Here is a 22,313-nt window from a genome sequence, read left to right on the forward strand (position 1 = left end):
AGTGTTACTGATAAAAATAGATAACTGAGCTGATGAAGGAGAAAAGGATGGAGAATACAGGAAGAAGATAAGACAAGGGCAAAAATTTGCGGGAATTATGCGTGTAAAAATATATAACAATCGAGAGAGAGAGAGAGAAACCTTTACAACAGTGAATGGTACCGGTACTAATTTAGCTTCATGGTTTGATGGGAAAAGCTGTGAGGTAGGGAGAGGAAGCACAAGAAATAGATGTAGGGAAGGAGGAGAGCCGGAGGAAGCGGACAGACGGAAGATGGGAGAACCGAGAGAGGGAAGGAACAAGAGGAGGAGGAGGAGGGAGAGGGAAAGGAGGAACCGCAGGGTGAGGGTGACGGTAGGAGGGAGTGAAAAATAGATTTGTAGGAAGAAGAAGGCGAGGAAGGGAGGAAAGGAAAAACGAAATAAATGAAATGAGGGTAGGAAGGACAGACGAAAGAAAGGACAGTATACAGAAAGTGGAGAAAAGTAGGGAGGAAGAGGGAAACACCAGTAGAGACATAAAGAAGGAAACGGAAAGGGAGGAAGTGAAGGACAGAGAAATAAATGGAGAGACGGAGGAGGGGAGGAAGGGAGTCTATACACGGAAATGGAAGAGAATGGAATGCAGGGAGGGGGGAAAGAAATGTGACATCAAGGAAGGTGAGAGATGGAAGGGAAGATGAGAGAAAAGGAAGGAAAGGAAAAGATAGGGACACAAGTTGAAGTTAGAGCTAAGATGGAGAGAAAGCAATAGGGAGGATGAGAGAGAGAGGAAAAAAAAAGGAGGTACAAAAAGAAAGAACAGGGGAGGGAGAAAAGGAAGCAAGGAGGAGAGGAGACAAAAGGAAGAAGGGAAAGGTAAAACAGGAAGTGGGAAACAGAGAGAGAGAGAGAGAGAGAGAGAGAGAGAATTTCTAGTACCAATTCAACTAAGCTGTTTAAACAAAGATGGTGGTGGTTGAAAACTATGCCTTACATCCTAGTTACTGTCTTAATTGCCCAGATCCATAATGCAAGTGTCAGGTTAATTTTCATTCACCACACAAGTGTCAACCTCTTAAAAAAAAATAATAATAATAATAATTAAATAAATAAAGCCAAACAGGAAGCAAACTGTACAAAAAACAACCATTCTTTCCATTAACCATAAGGATGATAGGGAGGCCATGACGTCACGTTCGCCGCGTGGCCCGTAACATCACCGCGTCTTCATTTCTCAGATATTTACTATGCATTTCAGGGGCCTTGACCCATCGTTTTTCGCAAATATCTTCGAAACAAACAGTCGGATCAGTATGGCATATTACCACGGCCTGTTTCAACAGTGCATTGCCAAATGTACTTGATTACGGCGTTTACTCTTGACTGTGATAACGTCGTATCCTTCAGTCGCCACGGCATTCGAACAGGTGAGGCGTGACTCAGTTGTGACGTCACCAAATACACTACCCCTTCTTCCCCACCCTCCTCCCTCTTTCCTCCACGTACGGTATACGTTAACATGGTGAGCCACGGGCAGTGGGCAGCATTAGGCTTATTCCCGCATTCTATGAAGAAACTTGCCTCGTCACTGCCATGTCCAACATGTTACGTTGTCGTTGTGGTTGTAAAACCGCAATTGCATTATGACTTTTCCAGGTGTTCAGCCGAGAGAAAGCAGCCAAAAAACTACGGATCAGTTTGGATAGGTAAGAATTCATGCCTATATTTCGTATCAACATGTTTTCAATAAAAGCGTTTCAATGGCATCCCTTTAATGCCTGCATGGGAAACATTAAATCGATAATTACAAACGGAAAATTATAAGAACCCAAATATTTCATGTAAAGGTCTGCCTTTTCCACACAGGCCCTGTGATCGTGTTGCAGAGGCCACGGGGATGACAGTGAATGCTGTACGGATGATGGTGAAGCGCAGCATGAGCTCGCGTTCTGGGTCATCAACACCGCCCGGGACAGCCACTCCCTCGACAACACCGCCTGGGACACCGACACCCCTCGCCACACCACCCGTCTTTGACAATTTCACCGCTGGTGCCATTCGCCGCCATGTACATGGCAAGTTTGCTGCCAAGCAAACCTTCACTATTGGTACTTTGAGTGAAGAGTTAAAGAGGGCAGACATCATCCCGGGGGAAACCTCAGAGACGGCGGTGTGGCGATTACTTCACAATATGGAGTTCAGGTTTAAGACCTCACAGAGGAAAATGTACGTGAGGAAGGAATCCTTAGATGTTTTGTGTCGCCGTATTAACGCTCTTCGAGCACTCAAGACACATCGGGAGGAGGGGAGACAGGTGGTTTACGTCGACGAGACGTGGTTTACTACCCGAATGCACCACAGTAAAGAGTGGGTGGACACATCACAGCCTACCACCAGTGCCACCTTCAGTCGTCAGGTGCCTCCCGGAGAAGGTGAGCGGTTTGTGGTAGTAGCAGGTGGCATCGGGGACGGTTTCATCGATGATTCATTTTTGTGCTTCCCTGCCAAGAACAAAAGCGGAGACTACCACGGCGAAATGAACAGCGCCCTATTTATCCGCTGGCTGACGTCGCAGCTCCTGCCGGTGTTCGCTGAAGCATCGGTACTGGTGCTGGACAATGCGCCCTGCCACAGCCAGCTGACGGAGGAGAGCCGCTGCCCCACCACTGCCACCACGAAAGCGGAGATCGTCAAATGGCTGGAGTGCCGCAGGATACCATTCCCACCACACGCCACACGCCCTGAGCTGCTGCTGATCTGCAAGGAGAACCGGCCAGAACCGCGGTACACGGTGGACGACATTATCCGCTCATGGGGTCATGAGGTCGTCCGCCTGCCACACGCTCCTCCTGAGCTCAACGCCATCGAGCGAGTGTGGGGCTGTATGAAGCGACATGTGCGCTCCTCGTTACAGCGGTTCATCCGGACAGATCTACAGGCCAGACTACAGGAAGCAAAGCTTATCGCAACCGGGGAGGTGTGGGCGGGTGCTGTGAGAAGCTCCAGAGCGTTCGAGGAAGAGTACTGGTCAGCGGATAATATACATGAAGGTGTGGATCCCGTCATCATCACCATCGACAGCGATGACGAGGACGATTTGTGTGTCGATAGTGCTACGGACTGAAATAAAACGCATGTTCAGTTGTTTGCATAACTTCTTCAACCCATCTTATCTACACTTGCTGTGCAGTCTCCTCTCCTGAAGCTGGTATTCATTGAAATTATAATATATTGTTCAGTTGCAAGTTTCTTTCCGTTCTTACCCTACATCACCTTTGAATCCTCGCCCTATTCGCACCCTAGCCCTTTCCGATTCTTACGCTATCTTGTATAAATGACCAAGCCTCTCCTGCCCCATCCCACCAGACGTCCATCGTATCCGAAAGGAGGGTCATATACAATTTTCAGTTATTATGTGAATCGAAAAGAGAGAGAGAGAGAGAGAGGAGGGGGGAGGGTGGGGAAGAAGGGGTAGTGTATTTGGTGACGTCACAACTGAGTCACGCCTCACCTGTTCGAATGCCGTGTCGGCTGAAGGATACGACGTTATCACAGTCAAGAGTAAACGCCGTAATCAAGTACATTTGGCAATGCACTACAGTGCCTAAAATTAGGGCAGGGTGTGAAACAGGCCGTGGTAATATGCCATACTGATCCGACTGTTTGTGTCGCAGATATTTGCGAAAAACCATGGGTCAAGGCCCCTGAAACGCATAGTAAGGCTTCACTTATATCCTATATTTCAACAACCACTCAATACTCCCCAAACCTAAATATTCTTCACCTAAAATATTTACATCAATTAGGACAAGGCATTCATGCAGTATTATCTGGTGACTTGTTGAGTAATAAGAGAATATTTAGTATAGCTTAATTACCGTATCCTTACGTAACCGAGTCTTCCATTTTATTCTTCAACACACCGGTCAGACAGTCTACTTTCCTCACACTTATCCGTACTTTATTCAAGAACCTATGTTAATTAAAGCAAGTCGTCACCTCATGCTTCCTGGCAGATTTCTTGAGATACGCTAAGGAGACATTTTAAGCATCATGTCGATTACGTGGTTGAAACCCTTACCTTGCTTCACTGTGTTGTTATTTTGGCTCTTCGGTCCCTCTTCCTTTTTCCAGTCACTAATCCGATTTCACATCTCCCCCACGTCCACCGCCGATAAAGCACCATAAAACATCACAAAATGCAATAAAATAACCGAAATCACTTGCGCAACATCCACAACCACAGATGAAGACCGACTGGGTCTGGAATGGAGTCACACCTGCGTGGGCGGGGCTTGGTGCAGTACGTCATACGATTCGGCCAGTAAGCGGACCCACGTAAATTTGCTTAAATTATCGTTCATTTCTATTCTACCTCAAAGTCATTCAGCTTCTGTGTCGTATTTTTATTTCAATCGGTCATTAAGGTATTTCTGGTTTGCTGAAGCAGATAATTATTAGGTTCTTTAGGCAAAAAATAAGTAATAAATATAATAAGCAATGCCTCATGGCCTGTCGTATACTGCTGCCTCCGAAACACACGCTTACTCAAATTTTCACTCACCGCGTCAGCATCAACCGGGTGGAGTTCGTGTTAACCAGCCTGAAACACTGGAGCTCTTACAAGCCATGCGTGAGCAAGCACGTGGAAAAAGACAGAGACCAACACACAATGGATGTTATGGGCTTGTCTACGAGATCACTGGGCATCTGTGGTGTTTGTATTTGGTGGTGAAGGATGTGTGGAGGATGATGGAGTAGAAGTGATACACTGAAGCACCATCACTGCTGCTGAGCGAGTGCCTACAGCGTGTTTCATTACTATGCTTCGAGACTGATGAACAGCGTACATGGATCAGTGTTGCCGTAAATTCACACTGCTTCTGACGCCATTTTTCCACACGTTCTCGTTTAGTGGCCAGGATGACAGGAAACGTGATGTTGGTACAACTAAAATGATACTGGTATATATTAGATATGATTATTGTAGGTGTAGATATGAATAATGAATTTAAACATATCCTGATTGATGTGCACGGAAGTTAAATGGCTAATACACCAAAATAAATCTTTATTACATGTTGAAAAGTAACGAAACAAGAGACATTCACATCCGACAGATAATAAAATGAAACAAGCCATATACGGTAACTATTATTCATTAGTCTATCCCTCCACGATACAAGAATATACACAGGCAACCAACCACATATTTGTATCAGTTTATCCACAGTCAGTAATAAAACAGCTGTTTCGGCACTCCTATTATAAATCATGTAATCCGTGACGTCACTGATGGCCATCATACTATGCCAAACTCGTTGGCAGTTCAGGTACATGATTTACTGAGAAATCCTTTTGCTGTCCCTGAATACTTTTAAGTATGACTGCAAGTGTTTGGCATTTGCCTTGTAAATAATTTGCTAAATACTACTGTATATTAGCTACAATAATGCCGGCCGGGTGCAGGTAGACAGTGGTCCACAACGTACTCTTCCTTCTTTTATATGTGTGTATTATGCACAAACGATACATTTTCAATCACTTAACTATGATAGATACAAGTAACAATATATGTTAATGCCTCCTAACCATGTCAAAATCTCCTTTATAGCACAAAAACAGCATAAATGGGTAGCGTGGAAATTTTGCACACTGGTGTGGAAACACGTCCGTCTCTTCCACGTCCATCTCTGCCACGTCTAGGTCCGTCGTCCACATTAGTAGACGATATCCACGAAAAGGTAACCCTGGCTTGGATACCACAGGCCAGGTGAACATTGAGTGATACTGTAGACGAGCCCTCACGAAGACACACACACACACACACACACACACACACACACACACACACACAATTAACCTTTTAAAGAAAATCAACAAGAAACCTGAAGTCGGCAAGTGTAAGGTAAGCCCTTAAATACTGAGGGACAGTTAGGGAACCATATAACCAAACCATACGTGCTGCCTACGTGTTAACAAGTGGGTTGGTGGAGGGTTAGTGCCCCTCTCCGTAAAACAACTAACTCAAAGTCAAATGGCCACCCCTTACGGGATTATGGCGTCTGGCAGTAGATAGATAGTAGATAGATAGTTAGGGAATGCGTCTGGTTATTAAGTCCTGCATCTGGAAACACAGAGTGACGACAGTAAGTATGCAGAGACACCCAAGATGTTCATTCTTCGTTACCTTCTCTACAAAACATCGTCAAACTCTGGCAGCTTGCCTTCTTCATACCGATTTAATTCACCATACACCGCTGTGTAAAAACAAATGCATGGAATTCGTCAGTAATACGATCGTGTGATGGCAGACTGACAACACCAACCAACCCTGAACACATGCACAGTTTGTATAAGCAAGTACGTTAAATGGCACCCCGAAAGAGTTATTTTACATCTGCCTGTAAATCTCTCTCTCTCTCTCTCTCTCTCTCTCTCTCTCTCTCTCTCTCTCTCTCTCTCTACTGTATATATATATATCGGGGTGTCTATATATATACAATACACTGAGATGTACATTATATGTACACTGAGGTGCATCTTGTTCACTTAAGGAACTTTCATAAAGCTACCTATATTATTGATTTTGCTTATTACCCCTTTATATTCTCATATTACTGATATGCACTGCAGCATATCGGCATTTTAATTATGATGAAAATACATACAGTGGATATTACTGTGTGAAATACAAAAAGAATCACCAAAGAAGTGCAACAAAGTTACCTCTGCCACGGGAATACAGATCTTTTTAGCCAATTTGATCCGTCAGTTTTATATCTAGCAACACTGATGTCTATTTCTCTACATCGTGACTGTATTGCCACAGTGCTCTATTCCATTATTAAGTTTTTTATTTGTCTGACTACAAGGGTGTCTATCTATCTATCCCGTGACACTGCACTGGACTCTTCGGTCAGTCAGTTTCATATCTATCCATCTCTCGGGATGTCTTTTATCCACCTCGTGACGTTGTATTCCAGAGGGCTCTGTTCCATCACTAACAGTGCAGCTGAATAAGGTGGTGTTTATATTCCTCGTGACGTTCCGTTCCAAGAGGACTCCATTTGGTTGGCTATTTTTCTAGAAAACGAAAATTTTCTTCTTAAATGATTGTTAAGAAATAGGAATGGTAAAAGTGCACACATAAGAAATGAAAAAACCCAGAAACAAGAGACCATTCGGGATGGGAGGATATTTGGAGACCTATACCCATTACTACATTCCACACTTTAACCACAGGCTTGTAGCAGGTGGAATGTAGTAATGGGTATAGGTCTCCAAATCTCCTCCCATTCTGAATGCTCTCTTGTCTCTGTACTTTTTTCATCTCTGATCTGTGCAGTTTTGCCATTCCTACTTCTTAATCATTTTAGAAAATTTTGTTTTCTAGTAGATGATCTGTTTGTGGAAGTATAATTATGCAAAAAGCAATGTTAGATTTGGATTGCTACATGTATGGCATACTGAATGACTAAAACGAGGGTGCCTTCCCGTGAAGAGAAGTGTTTTGGTACGTTCTTTAACTGAAAGCGAGCTGTAGCTAACCAATGCTGGGCAAAATGGCGTATTTACGGATGACCGCGATGCGGTTTTCAGGCCGTAACTCGCGAACCGTAGCCTGAATGCTTTTCTGAACATGAAAGGAAACATCTACACTTGGCAACCAGCGTTTTGGTGTATAACACGCTCGCGTGTTTTAAGTCATTACTGATGGAGAAGAATGCAAGAAAGAACAAAATCGATATTTTTGCTGTTCGATTTAGAGACTCCTACGAAGGTTAATTAGCAAGACTCTGCGAGCAGTTTTGCGCTTGAATAGCGAAGGTCTTTTAGTTTATAAGCTTAGAACTATGCTTTGCGACAGTTTTCGCGCTAATGCTCCTATACCCTATAGTAGGGGACAAGAGGCTGAACCTGCGCCATTCCTACATAAGGAGTGCTACCGCACTCCGTGATGCCTATCTAATGCGGTACTGTGTGACAGTGATTGTCAAAAGGTATGTTTGTGTTGGTCAATGAAATATTTTAACCATGCCGACTTCAATTTATAACATACCTTCCCCCACTCTCCATCATGACTTGATACCTTTGCTGCCATTACATAAAAGCTTGCCCGTTGCCACACACCATACGTCGCCCAAGGCAAGATTCTCTCTCTCTCTTCTCACACACACACACACACACACACACACACACACACACACACACACCATTTACATATACAACCTCATGCAGACACTTCTTCCAACCCCAACGCCCTGGGTAAATACGATGCACACACTACCATTCAGTGCTTTGACCGTTTATATATTTGCACATGGTACTCCAGGGGGACGCCTTCACGTGGTGGCATTGATATAAACGGGCGGTGGAGCTGCCCCATAATCGATTTAAGAGGGACTTTTCTATGTGTGGCAGTGTGTGGGATCCAGAAGCAGGTATGCAAGAAACACAGAGTGTGCTGAAAATTGTGTCACAGTTCCATCCACTCATCATTCAAATCCTACCAAAAGTGTAATTTATAAGTACTCTATCCTCGAATAAGTCTGTATGCCTCCTCTGTACCTGGCTTTTCTTATTCTTTAGTAATTCTTGGTGGCCTAGTGGTTAAGGCGCCTCAGCCTGATAGGGTCCTAGGGGTGGTTGGAGTCACATAATGCCACTCAGAGAAGTGCAATGTCGCCACCCTCGCCCCAATGTCGGAAGTGAGTAGCCTAGCCCCGGACACCCTCACTCCTGACGGGGCAGAAAGGGAATGAATCATGACGATGGATATTCTTGCTACTTTCGATTTTATTCGACTTGGGATAGATATTTCGCACTGGAGGAGCTACATAAGGCCTTCGTTAACTTATTTATTTCTGTATATCTTTCTTATGCTTAATACAACTATCAGGAAGCCGAAGTAATATATAATAAGACATAACATTTGAAGGGACTGAAACCTGTACATAATAGATGACATATACTTTCAACTAAGCTTTTTACCTTCACAAGTTGTACTACAGAAGTATGGATACTCTACTCCATACTACACCTCTCCCTTCCACCATCACACTTAATAACCTCACTGAAGTGGAAGTGGAGATGATTTTTAAGAAATGAGAGACAAAGGATGACGGCAGTGGAGAGGGAAGAAAACGGAGGGAGGGGACGAAAAACGATAGGAGGACAAATGGGTAAAAATTAAAAAGATGGAGTGAGAGGTTCTGAAAGCTGTGGAGAGAGAGAGAGAGAGAGAGAGAGAGAGAGAGAGAGAAAGAAAGAAAGAGAGAGAGAGAGAGAGAGACAGACAGACAGACAGAGAGACAGACAGACAGACAGACAGACAGACAGACAGACAGACAGACAGACAGACAGACAGGAGGGGGGCGAGGGGGCACGAAAAAGGGAGATGTAGCTATAGAGGAGGGCGTGAGGGAGGAAGGGAGAAAGGGAGGGAAGGAGAAAGGGAGGGAGAGGTTTACGGCGGAGAACGAAGAAGAGAAAAGGAAGGAAGAATGGGAGGAGGAAGAAGGCAAGGAAGGGGAGTACAGGCAGGAGAGAAGAAAGGATGTGGAGGGAGAGGGAGAAGGAAAGAGAGAAGGAGAAAAGGAAAAAGCAGGAAGGACGAAAGAAAGGAAGAAAAGAAAAAGATGGACGAAGGACAGAAAGAGAAGAACAAAGAATGAAAACAGGCGCGCTGATGAGGTGGCAGCAAGGAGGAATGGGAAGGAAGTTAAGATGACGAGAATGAGAAATTATGACAAACAGGCACAGAGAGACAGACAACGAACAGAGGTGTGGACGAAGGGAGGGAGAGCTTACTAAGGTGGAAGGGAAATGGGATGGGGAAAAGATGTTAGGGTAGGAGGAATGATATCCATTTGTATCTCCTTTCATACTCCCCCCCCCCCTCTCTCTCTCTTTCTCTCTCGTCTATCTTTTAATCTCTTCCTTTTTTTTTTCTTCCTTCAAAATTTCATTTCCCTCTCTCTCTCTCTCTCTCTCCCTTTTACATTTTTAAATTTCATATCAACTTTCCATTCATCGTCTCTTCCATTTCTTTTTTCTTTATTCCTCTCCTGTTCAACCTCTTCCTTTCATCTCCTGTCTTTTTCCATCCTATATTTCTTATATTTTTTAATTTTCCGTTTCCTTTTCATTCTTTATACAAAATTTTTTCCTGCCTTCCCCTTCCCTTCTGTCACTCCCCCTCTTCTCTTCCTCCGATCTCTCTCTCTCTTTGTACTATGACATATCCAGTCTCCTTTTCTCTTCTCCCCTCCCTTCCTCTTGTTCTCTTCCTCCTCTTCGTCCTTCTCTCCTTGTACAGGTACATTTACATGTCTCACACCTCTCTTTTCTGCTTCCATCCCTCCATCTCTTCTTTTCTCTCTCCTTTTTTCCCTCATTGCCTTCCTTCTCTCCTTGCATGTTTTCACTTTCCCCCCTTTCATATTTCCTTCTTGACTTTACTCATTTCACCAGCATGACGTATTTTTCTTTCTATTGCCAACCCAGATGATTTAATTTAGCATCCGCCAGACTTATCAAACTGGATGGTTCTGCCCCTCTCTCTCTTCCTCGGATTATTCTACTTCTCCGTTTTTCCAGTCCTCCATTTTTATCCCTCCCTGCCTTCAATCCATCACTCCCTTCTCTCCAATCTTTCCTCTCCTCTTTTCCTCCCTGTCTCCTTCCCTCCTCAGGGTGATAAATGTTCCTCACGCCTCCCCTTATCCGTCCTCCTCTCCACAATCTTTCCTCCCATACCTGCAATTTTTTTCTTCTCTCCCTCTACTTTCTCTATTTTTACCCCTATTTCTTCGACCTCAGTACCATGACGCCTTTTCTAATCTCTTTCATTTACAGGGATTTATTATTTTTATTCCATGAGCAATCCACCCACGTATGCTCACTAATAAGCTTCACATCAAGAAGCTGTTGCACAGTACATCAAAATATCAAACTCAGTCGTGGTACAACACTGCAGGCATCTAATTATGGCTGCCAAGCCCAAGCCACAGATACAGCTATACGGTACTTATTCCAAGAAATACTGGAATATCGCACAATACAGACATCTCTAGAAAATCGTTAGAAAAAGGTCAAAAATCACTGGAATACCCGCAAAAACTTGGCACGTCTAGAAAATGGCTTGATTTCTTCCGCCAGGTGCAAAAAATTGTATCTAATTGGAAGTAAATACCTCTACAGCTAGCGTAAAAAAAAAAAACGCTAAACTGGCAGCACTACTTGTCGAGCACTATTGGCAATACAGCCGGGCATTCACAATGACACAAACTAAATCATCACCACCAAAAAGTTCATCTATTCAGTACTACGACGTGTTTTACATCCTGTCCATCCTGCCTTCTGATGATTTGATTCAGTTTGGGAAAGCGACCCTGAACTGAAAGAAAATCGAGGCTGTAGTAACTCCCTCAGTTCAACCCCCCCCCCCTAAAAGAATCTGTGGCTAACAAAAGTAAACTGGCAAAGTACGTGGTCGGCCTGAAGACGTAGTGTTGTGTGTGTTGATACTGGCGGACACTGGTGCATTATTTAAGGCCTGAAGATGTAGTGTTGTGTGTGTTGATACTGGCGGACACTGGTGCATTATTTAAGGCCTGAAGATGTAGTGTTGTGTGTGTTGGTACTGGCGGCCACTGGTGCATTATTTAAGGCCTGAAGATGTAGTGTTGTGTGTGTTGGTACTGGCGGACACTGGTGCATTATTTAAGGCGATTCATCTGCACATGTGTTGGTGTGCAATCAGGAGCGTATTTTGGTGCCAACCTGCTGCACAACCCATGTATATGTGGCAAATGACTGACGCAGGTAACTTATTGCCTTGTTAACACACACACACACACACACACACACACACACACACACACACACACACATATATATATATATATATATATATATATATATATATATATATATATATATATATATATACACAGACAGGTAACTTATGAGAGAGAGAGAGAGAGACTCATATCCACTAAGCCAGGAGAGCAGATAATAGGGACAGATATTGTGACGAGTTATGGAGGTCTCGTGAGAGGCTGGAGAGACGGAGGGAAAGTGGGAGACAGAGGGAGGGAAGGGAGAGTGGGGAAGGCGAGTGGAAAGGGGAAGGCTAAAGGGAGAAAATGAAGTGCCAAGTATGGCTTACGGCCAATGAGTGGTGGGTCAGATAGTGAGGGAGAAGGGGACGTGAGGGAGGGAGGGGCGGAAGGAAGGACGGGACATGAGGTGGGAAGCGGGAAATAAAAGGTAAGAGGGCACGGAAGGTGAGGAAAGAGGAAGAGATGGGTGGGAAGGAGAAGGGAGGCTGAGTGGGAGAAGAGGAGTGTAATATGAATGGGGGAGGGGAAGGGAGATTGAGAGAAGCTAGTGGAGGGGAGGGGAGGGGAGGGGAAGGAAGAATGAGAGAAGCTAGGGGAAGGGAGAGGAGTGGAAGGAAGAAAAGTGGATAGGGTGGAGTGGGGAGGGTAGGGGAGGGGAGAGGACGGGAGTGGAAGGAAGAAAAAAGGGTGGACAGTGTGGAGAGGGGAGGGGAGAAGAGAAGGACAGAGGAGGGAAGAGGAGAACGAAAGATGGAAGGGAGGGGGGGCGTGGAAGAGTGAGGAGAAATGCAGTAGGGAAGGACAGGACGGAAGGGGAATAGAGGAGGGGATAGGAAGAGAGGAGGGGAGAGGAAAAGAGGAGAGGAAGGGAGAAAAGCGGTGGAGGGGAGAAGGGACGAGGGGAGAAAAGGGAGACGGGGGGAAGAGGGAGGAAGAGAGATTGTAAAGAGGAAGGCAGGGTAGAGGAAAATGAGACGACAGAAAGAGTGATGGTATAGGAGGGAGATTAGAGCGAAAAGGAGGAAAAGAGAACAAGAGGAGAAGGGAAAGGGAAAGACAAAGAGTGAGAGGAAGGAGAGGGGGGGGGAAAGGACTGGGAGAGGAAGGAGTGGAAGAACAAGAAAGAAGAGAAGGGAAGGGAAGGGAAGGGGAGAGGAGGGGAAAGAAGGAATGAAGGAGAGAAGCGAAGGGAAGGAAGGGGAAAGAGGAACAGAGAAAACAGAGGGAGGCATAGGGGATGAGAGAGAGTAAAAGAAGAAGGAAGGAAAAGAGGGAACGGAGGTGAGTGAAGAAGAGGATGAAAGAGGAGAGTTGGGATGGTAGTGAGAAGAAGCGGGGAAGGAGGTAAACAGAAATTTATAAGTATAGGTGCTCTGTTCTCTGCCACTCATTTTTCCTCCCACCATCACACTTAATAATCTACCTTAAGTGGAAGTGGAAGAATGACCTAAGGAAAATGAGAGAAAGGGTGACGGCAATGGAGAGGGAGGGAAAATGGGGAGGGAGGGGGATACTGAGAGAGAGAGAGAGAGAGAGAGAGAGAGAGAGATGGTGGAGGGAGGAGGAATTGAGAAGGGATGAAACAGGAGGAGTAAAGCAAAGGCATTAGAGATGGGGAGAAGAAAAGAAGGAAGAGATGGCAGAGGGAAGGGAGGGAGGAAACGTGTGAGGAAAGATGAAGTGCCAAGTATAGCTTACGGCCAATGAATGGTGGGGCTGATAGTGAAACGGGAGGGGGGGGAGGGGGGGAAAGGAGCGATGGTGGGTGAAGGGCGGGACGGAGGACGAGCGGGATAGTGAAGGGACGAGGGCAGAGCAGAGAAAGGGAAGGAAGAAGGAAAGATGGATACGGTAGGAAGACAGTTTAAGAGGAGGAAAGGAAGAGGTGATGGGTGAGGAGAGGGGATGAGATGAGAGATGGAGAGAGAAAGAAAGAGGATAAGAAGTGAGAATGGAAGGAATACTAAGAAAAGGAGGAGGGGAAGTGGAAGTGGTAGGAAGGATGGGGGAGAGAAGAAAAGAAAAGACAAAGAACAGAACGAGAGAAGGGATGGGGCACTGAGAAAATGTAGGAAAGAGGGAGATCAGAGAGCATGAATTATGTTGAAAAGGAAAACAACACAAGGTGGATGCAGATGGGAATAAGAACAGAGAATTTTCAAATAAAGGTGGGTTGCGTTGGCTGACTGATAAAAGAAAACAGGCTACACAGGGTGAATTGGCTAAGAAAATCAGTGACTTGTATTAGATGTGGAGTACAGAAGTATAGTATGTTTGTGTGTGGAGGGGGGTAATACATCTTGACCCCTGACCTACAAGCCTCATCCCTGACGTGCACTCCCTCCAGGCCAAACGCACACGCTAATCAATTTCATCAAAACTTGCCCAGTCCTTTTGTTGCTCAATTCCCTTTACATATTTACTCCAATTTATTTGCCGGGTCACTTTAACTAATTTTTGAAAGCCGTGCCTGCAGTCCTGTTTTGATCTTTCCATTAATTTTTTCCCCCTGTGCTGCCACCACCTACTTTCTGTTGTATAAAGAGGAGGCATAAGGATATTTAAATGTTCCCCATGCATGGCATGTGTAGTAATAGTAGCCATAGTAGCTGCTGTCCCCTTGGCAGTCTGGCCGAACAGCCTCGAGTCCCTAAGGAAGGCCTCGGCCGAGACCGGGCTTTCCCACAGAGCTCTCAAAGAGTGTATGTTGTGTTGCTGGCGTAGGTGATTGTGTGCAATGCAGTCTTCCATAATGTGCTTAATAGTATGGGGTGCTGTGCTGCATCCTGGACAGGCATCAGCAACGGAATCATCCAGCCTCTTCTGATAACTTAAGAGGGCTGGATGATGCCCATATTGTGGCCTTGGCCAGGTGGACCCTGTCCTCACGAGGGAGATAGGATTCAGAAGGGTGGATATCAGGAGGCCGTGCATGCAGCTGTGTGTTGTCTTTAAGTGACTGAATGGAGCGGCGACTGATTTGAGTATGGATATGCCTCTGGAAGCTGGTTTGAGGCGGGCGAGGAGGGAAAGATGACAGTATTTGTGTATGATATTGTGTGCTGGGTGTTGTTTTGATGTTCCTTGGTGTGTGTGGATGTGCTGCCATGTAGTGTAGTGGATGATGTGGGTTTGTGGAGGCTGCGACAAGGATTTGTGTGCCTCTCATGTCTAGACGATCCTTGACTTTGAGGACTTTGGTTTCTTGGTGTAGGTGGCCTGTGGGTGTAGCAGCTGTGAGGCCTGTGATTATTTTTAAGGCGTTGTTCTGTATGGTCTGTAGGGTGTTGTAGTGGTTGATATGCACACATCTGATATGGGTGGGCAAATTTACTACACAGGTTCAAGCAGTGTTCTACGGGTCCTGAAGGGTAATTGTTCCGTAGCGCCGAGGATCACCACTTTGTCACAGCAGAAGTAACCCAGCTCTACCCACTGGTTCACACACGGGTGTAGGTGTGGACAGCTTTTTGAGTGTGTGGTGGAAGTGTATGTGAAAATTAGTATTGTTGGAGTGGTTATGTTAGCGAGTTTGATACTTCATAAGTTATCGAGGGAACATCGACAGGATTATTCCCGGGTGGGACTGAACACCACCTAAGGCTCCAGTGTTCCTCATCAACCTGTACTGTACAATTAGCCACCCAGTACATCGTTTGTATTTCAATTTTGCTATCACTATACCTCATACCAATTAATCTGGCCAGTCATTTATGGCAACACTTTCCTGCCGAGATTCTGATTGGCTGGAGGTGTTTGTTCGATTTCGTTGTTACTTAAACCGATACTTTCTTTATTATGAGATGTGATACTGAGTTTGTCAACAATAAAATCGTCAAAAGCAATAAGAAATCCGATATATACTTAACAACAATGAAATTTTCGTTGGAAGATAGAGATATGCGTCAACAAAGTATTATAACAGTCCAAGTCAAGGTCAGCATTCGAACAATTCCTTTAAATTTCCGACACTCCGAAAAATAAAAGAAAATTAAGGAAACCTGCTTAATCTAAGCGTTGGTAAAACACACATTTAAATTATAAGATCAGTCCGCACCCTTAAATCGTGCCACAACCCTGAATAATTAAAAATTCTAATGAAAAGATGAGTTCTGCGGGGAGGAAGGTTTGAAAAAATCACGAAAATCAAAGCAGGCTAAAGGAAAACTATTTCATTATATCTCCTCTATTATCACAGTACGGATTGATCTTATAATTTAAATGTGTTATACCAACGCTCAGATTAAGCAGGTTTCCTTAATTTTCTGTTATATTACGGAGTGTCAGAGATTTAAAGGAACTGTTCGAATGCTGGCATTGACTTGGACTGTTATAATACTTTGTTGACTCATATCTCTATCTTCCAACCAAAATTTCATTGTTGTTAAGTATATAACGAATTTCCTATTGCTTTTGACGATTGTATTGTCGACAAACTCAGTATCACATCTGATAATAAAGAAAGTATCGGTTTAAGCAACAACGAAATCGAGCTAACACCTCCAGCCAATCAGAATCTCAGCAGGAACAGTGTTGCCATACATGCCTGGCCAGATTACTTGGTATGAGGTATAGATACTGTTGTTCAGCTCCTTCGGAGTGAAGGGATTAAAAATTCTCCATTAACCCAGTCAGTGTAATCGTATCTTTTCTATATTTACTTTTGCTATCACCAGGAGATATTATCCAGTATCACACAGATCTTCCGTAACGACAGGGTTACTCAACCAGCAATAGTATTGTTGCACTTATGCATTTAACTGTGACGTAAACCACATGACATTACTCCTTTTCGAGATATCCCCGCCACCAACAGGTTAACGAGTGAGTAAACTGGCATAGACTCAAACTTTTCCAAATTATTATAAATATATATTCAAGTCATCAAATATTTTCTTCAACAGTGTAAGATCATTTAGTTATAATGCTCTCGTAAAAATCCAAGCTTTGCTCTGCACAAGAGTATAGGCTTTGTGTGTGTGTGTGTGTGTGTGTGTGTGTGTGTGTGTGTGTGTGTGTGTGTGTGTGTGTGTGTGTGTGTGTGTGTGTGTGTGTGTGTGTGTGTGTGTGTGTGTGTGTGTGTGTGTGTGTGTGTGTGTGTGTGTTTTCCAAACTAAAGTGAACATATAGTAAATTTAATCCCCTTAAATAGACAAACACACGCCAGTCTGTCCAAGAGAAATTTCCCATGTTAAAAACTACAGTCTCAAACATTCCTTAATTAAAAGTGCATGGAGACCGAAAGAATGAATGTGGAATAAAATGACGGAGAAAGGAATGTGGGAAACTGAGAGGAAGAGAGGGAGGGGAAGAGGAAGACACGGAGATAAGAAGAAGGAATGAAGAGAGAACATAAGTGAGGTACGGTACGTAGGGAGAAGGAAGGCGGCATTAAAAGAGAGAGAAAAAAGGAAGGATGTAGGGACTGAAGAGGGGATGTCAGTGGTGTAATCGGCCAGCAACTGCGAGATTCCGGGTTCGATTCCTGGGCCGTCCACGAGATCATCAGGCAAGGTCTCTTTACACCAGCCTGTCCGTATCAATAATTGAAATAGGAACCTGAATTGTAAATTTGACGGTAGTCTGTAGAAGTGTGGGGGAATATCTGGGAGTTACCATGTCAGTATGAGGAGGAGGAAATATAAATGAAAGCAAGAGGGATGGAGGAAGATAAAGAGGGAACAGGACGAAAAGACAGGTGGGAGATGGTGTGAAGGAAAAAAGGAGACAGTAGGAAGAAGACGGAGGAGGAATGAAGGAAAATAAAAGAACAGAAAGAAAAGAAAGGAGGGAGAAGGGTGGGGGATGATAATGAAAATCAGATCAATGGATTGGGAAGACAAGGAGGGAATAAGAAGAAAGGAGGGGTGGAGAAAGATATGGAAAGACTGTGAAGGAGGAAAGACGCATGGGGGAAGACGAGGAGAGAAAAGTGTAGAGGAAGGTGAAAGAAGATAATCATGGAAGAGGAATGAAGAAAATACGTAGGAGGAAGAAGAGGAAGGCAAGTTGGGAGAAAGAAAAGGAAGGAACAAGGATGAAGGGAAAACAAGAAAAAGATGAAAGGAAAGAGCCGAACGAGGAAAGAGGGAGGAAACGCGAAGAAGGAAGAGAAAATGAGAAGAAAAATGACGACAAGAAGGGAGGAAACAGAATGAAGAGAAGGGAGGAAGCAGGACGGAAATATTGGTCGAGTTAGGATGGAGAAAAGGATGCCGAATAAAGGAGGAAATATTGGGCTGGGAGGAGGATAAAAGGTGGAAGCAGGAAGCAGAAGAAAGAAAAGCGAGGAAGGAGGAAAGAAGAAACAAAGTAGAGGAAACGAAGTGGGAGAGGGGAAACATGAGACAGAGAGAAAGATATGTAAGGAACAAGAAGGGGTACAGGAAGAGGGGGAGAGGAAAGTGGACAGAAGAAAGGGGGGGAAATATATGGGACGGGGAAAGGAGACGAAAGAGAAGAGGAAAAACGGAAACACATGGGGAGCAAGTTAAAAACCGAACCGGAAGAAGTGAGTGAAAGACGAGGGGAGGAAATGGGATGGACAGGAAGGAAGGAAGGAAACAGGATGGAAGAAAACAGAAAGACAAGCCTGAAAGACAAAAGAAGGAAGAAGGAGCAGTAAGGAGGATGAAAGGCATGAGAAGTAGACGAAAACTAGAGAACGCTAAACATGAAGGCAGGAAAACGTATAAAGAGCGAAAAAGCAAGGGGAAAAAGATGAAACAGGCGGAGAGAGATAAGAAAGATGGGCGGGGGGAAAAAGGAGGATAAGGAAGGAAGGAAGGAAGAAGAGTATGACTAATATTCCTCCTCCCACTTAGACTCTCGGCTTTATCTCGCAAATGGTACTTCCAATACACACCTCGAGAGAGAGAGAGAGAGAGAGAGAGAATGCGTGCGTACATGTCGTTTCCTTTTGAGTAATTACTACCTCACGGTATGTGTGTCTTTTACAATATATTTCTCTATAAAGTAATATATAATTGTGTGTGTGTGTGTGTGTGTGTGTGTGTGTGTGTGTGTGTGTGTGTGTGTGTGTGTGTGTGTGTGTGTGTGTGTGTGTGTGTGTGTGTGTGTGTACGTGCGTGCGTGCGTGTGCGTGTGTGTGTGTGTGTGTGTGTGTGTGTGTGTGTGTGTGTGTGTGTGTGTGTGTGTGTGTGTGTGTGTGTGTGTGTGTGTGTGTGTCCTGCAGTGGATCCAGGTTGAGCTGACAGATTCATGTATTTCTCCCTCATCACAGTCCACTCTAACCTCTCCTTAACCAGCCTTTCCTCTCGCCTCTCATTATCCATCCTCCCTGCCCTCTCCTCTCACCACCCCATCCCCTCCTTTCACTCCCTTCCTCGTCCATTTTTCCCCTCGTTGCACAAACTTCACACTTTACACACATTTTTGCAAAAGTTTTAGTTGAAATATTCCTGAAGAAATGTCTTCAGGTCAGACTGAGAGCCGAAGCAGACGAGGAGTTACATCATTTTCAACATTTCTTCTTTTTTCTTTTTCCCTGTTACCCTACTCCTAAAACTATTCACCATGTTGGAGTCTTCATTTTTTCAACATTCTCTCTCTCTCTCTCTCTCTCTCTCTCTCTCTGTTGCTTCCAAATTTATTCGTCTATTTTTGTATTACTACGCTTAAGATTACACTGAACCCATTCCATTACCTATCAATCAATATTTACTTCTAAATTATCATCTATCTATAGCCAGATGCCTTAAACCTGACCATGAACAAATCGCCTATACAGCACATCGTTCTGGCCTCCGCAATAATTTCAAATTGCTCATTCAAGTATCTCTCCACTCCGTCTTTCCACCTGACCTTAGGGCTCCCTCTTCCTCTCTCTCCCTCCACCCTATTCACACTTTCCTCGTCAGTCTCTCTTTCTCCATTCCCTCCACATGGCCAAACTATCTCTGGGTATTCCTCCTACCACTTGACAGCACATCCATAGCAACACCACAACATTCACGAACTTATCATTTGTCCGTCCATCTCTCCACCTAACTCCACAAGCTCTTGAAATAACTGAGTTTCACTCCTCTCACTCATGACTAGTATTCTTCCAATAAAGTGCATACTTCACGTCCTGTATGGCGATCATAATGCTATACGCTATTCTGCTGTAACACAGGAAAACTGCAATGAATGTTGACTGAGACATATAGACCTGTATCACAGAAAATCTTTGCAGCCATCATATGTACGAAAACAAATAGCAGAAATTGATAATAAATACCGAAAGGCAAAAAATGAACATGTACAGAAGTGGAACAAAGAAGGGAACAACAGCCGGGGGTACCAGAACCGTTTACAACGATGAAGTATTATTATTCCTGCTGCCCCAGACGATTATATCCAGAATTATGTCTGGCAGTGAACGGGGTTAATGATGGTTAGACTTATACCGAACCCCTCCAACTGCTACACTCACCCGTTAATTGAATAAGGCTGTCTGGCAGTAGCAAGGATAAAACAAAACATACGTTATCGGACTGAAGGCGTTAATACAGAAATGTAACACGAGAAATAGAAAGCCAAGAACGAAAGAAAAGGCAGAAAGAAAGAGATATATAATACGTGAAGGAGGAAGAGAAGCTGCGAATTGAAGGCTGTTGCAAAATGGCGGCAAGATTGGATAGTGTTAAATACAGAAACAGGGACAGTAAACACAGAACAAACAAGAAGAATAAACTGAACCAGAAAAACCCTACTAGAGACGAGATACTCCAGGAAGGCCAATGTGGAAGGAAAACTGAATACAGATTAAAAGTGAGAGAGAGAGAGAGAGAGAGAGAGAGAGAGAGAGAGAGAGAGGAGGGGGTGGCGAGGGTCGTGGAGTGGTTTACAGATGAACACGAGCCGTCAGTAACTGATATCAATGAAAGAAGCTGAGAGGGGTGGTGTGAGGGAGGAGGGGGGGTGGAGCGGTAGTACAGTTCTTAGGGTGACGTCTCTAATGTAAGGTGTGTGTGTGTGTGTGTGTGTGTGTGTGTGTGTGTGTGTGTGTGTGTGTGTGTGTGTGTGTGTGTGTGTGTGTGAGTGTGTGTGTGTGTGTTCTTTCACCTCTCTCTCTCTCTCTCTCTCTCTCTCTAATTGACAACAAACACTACTAAGAACCTCTGAGCCTCACCCAATCTTGCTAAAATGGCGGGAGTAAGAGAGACAATCCCATTATACTGAATTTATTTCCTCTTCTTCTTACGCTGTCAAAACTCTCGTTGCTTTTCGTTATTTTCTTTTATCTTCAAGACCTCAGTCCTTCCGCGTTGCCATGACGTCTCGTTAGTTTCGTGTTATGTCTCATCCCAGTACAGTACGTTTATCATCATCATCACCATTTTTATTACTACTACTACTACTACTACAACTACTACTACTACCAGTACTACTACTACTACAGCCACTTTTATTTCATCTAAAGGAACTGAGCCAATCTCACAGCCTGAAAACTCAGTAGTGGTTACACGAAATTCTGAGAGCATTAATTATGAGACAGGAATAAGTCTCCGTGATTACTAGCCGAATTTATCCTCCAATCACTTTACCTGGTCAAGTGAGCCGACAGGAGTTACGGATCACACGGAGATGAAAACTAGTCGACTGTAACACCAACAACCCAAAGACCACTAACCTTAACAGTAAGACCACTTGCATCAATATAAGCAACAGCAGGAGCCAGCCAGCCAGCCAGCCCACTTGAATCAACATCAGCAACAACAGGAGCCGGCCAGCCAGCAGCCAAACAGCCAGCCAGCCAGCCAGCCGACTCCAGCTTTACCAACATCGCGACCATTAACATATATAACAACAGAATTTTACAGGCCAAGACGAAGACTTCGCTGCTCGGTTTTGTGCTGTGCTTGCTGCTGTGTTGTGTGACTGTGCTGTGTTAGGTACTGCTTCAGGGTGTTATATGCTGTGTATGTTGGTTTAGTGTTGTGTTATGTGTTGTGTTAGGTGACATGATTTGTGCTGCGTTATATTTTATGTAATGTGCCGTGCAATGCACTATGTAATGAGGTATGTGTTGTATTTGGTGCTGTGTCTAGTGCTGTATTATGTGCTGTGTATAATGGTAACTGCTGCTCTGTTCTGTGCTCTCTTGTGCTCAGTGTTATGTTTAGTGTTGCTCTATATGTCGTGTTTGGTGTTGCCGAGTAGGACTGTCGATATAACTACCCTGCCCTATACTTGCAAACGTTCGCTAGTTAACTGTGCTACCGGTACTGAGCGTTACACGTACGAAACATGTCCTGATATGGGTGTGCCCTGTATGGTCTTGTCCTACACCCTCAGCATCACATATAAAACATCACGCGTATTTCCCTACAACATTTAGCAATTATTTTTAACATGTTGCTCTCAAATTGCTAATGGTTTACATAAAAAACTCGTGTCGCTAAAAATATATCAATAAAACTAGATATGCCTTTGGTTGCAGTACTATTAATGGACTGGAGTTCTGACTAAAGAAAT

The sequence above is a fragment of the Coenobita brevimanus genome, chromosome 58, assembly GCF_032717465.1.
Source record: "Coenobita brevimanus isolate Jiangsu-jjx chromosome 58, ASM3271746v2, whole genome shotgun sequence".
Taxonomy (NCBI): Eukaryota; Metazoa; Arthropoda; class Malacostraca; order Decapoda; family Coenobitidae; genus Coenobita; species Coenobita brevimanus.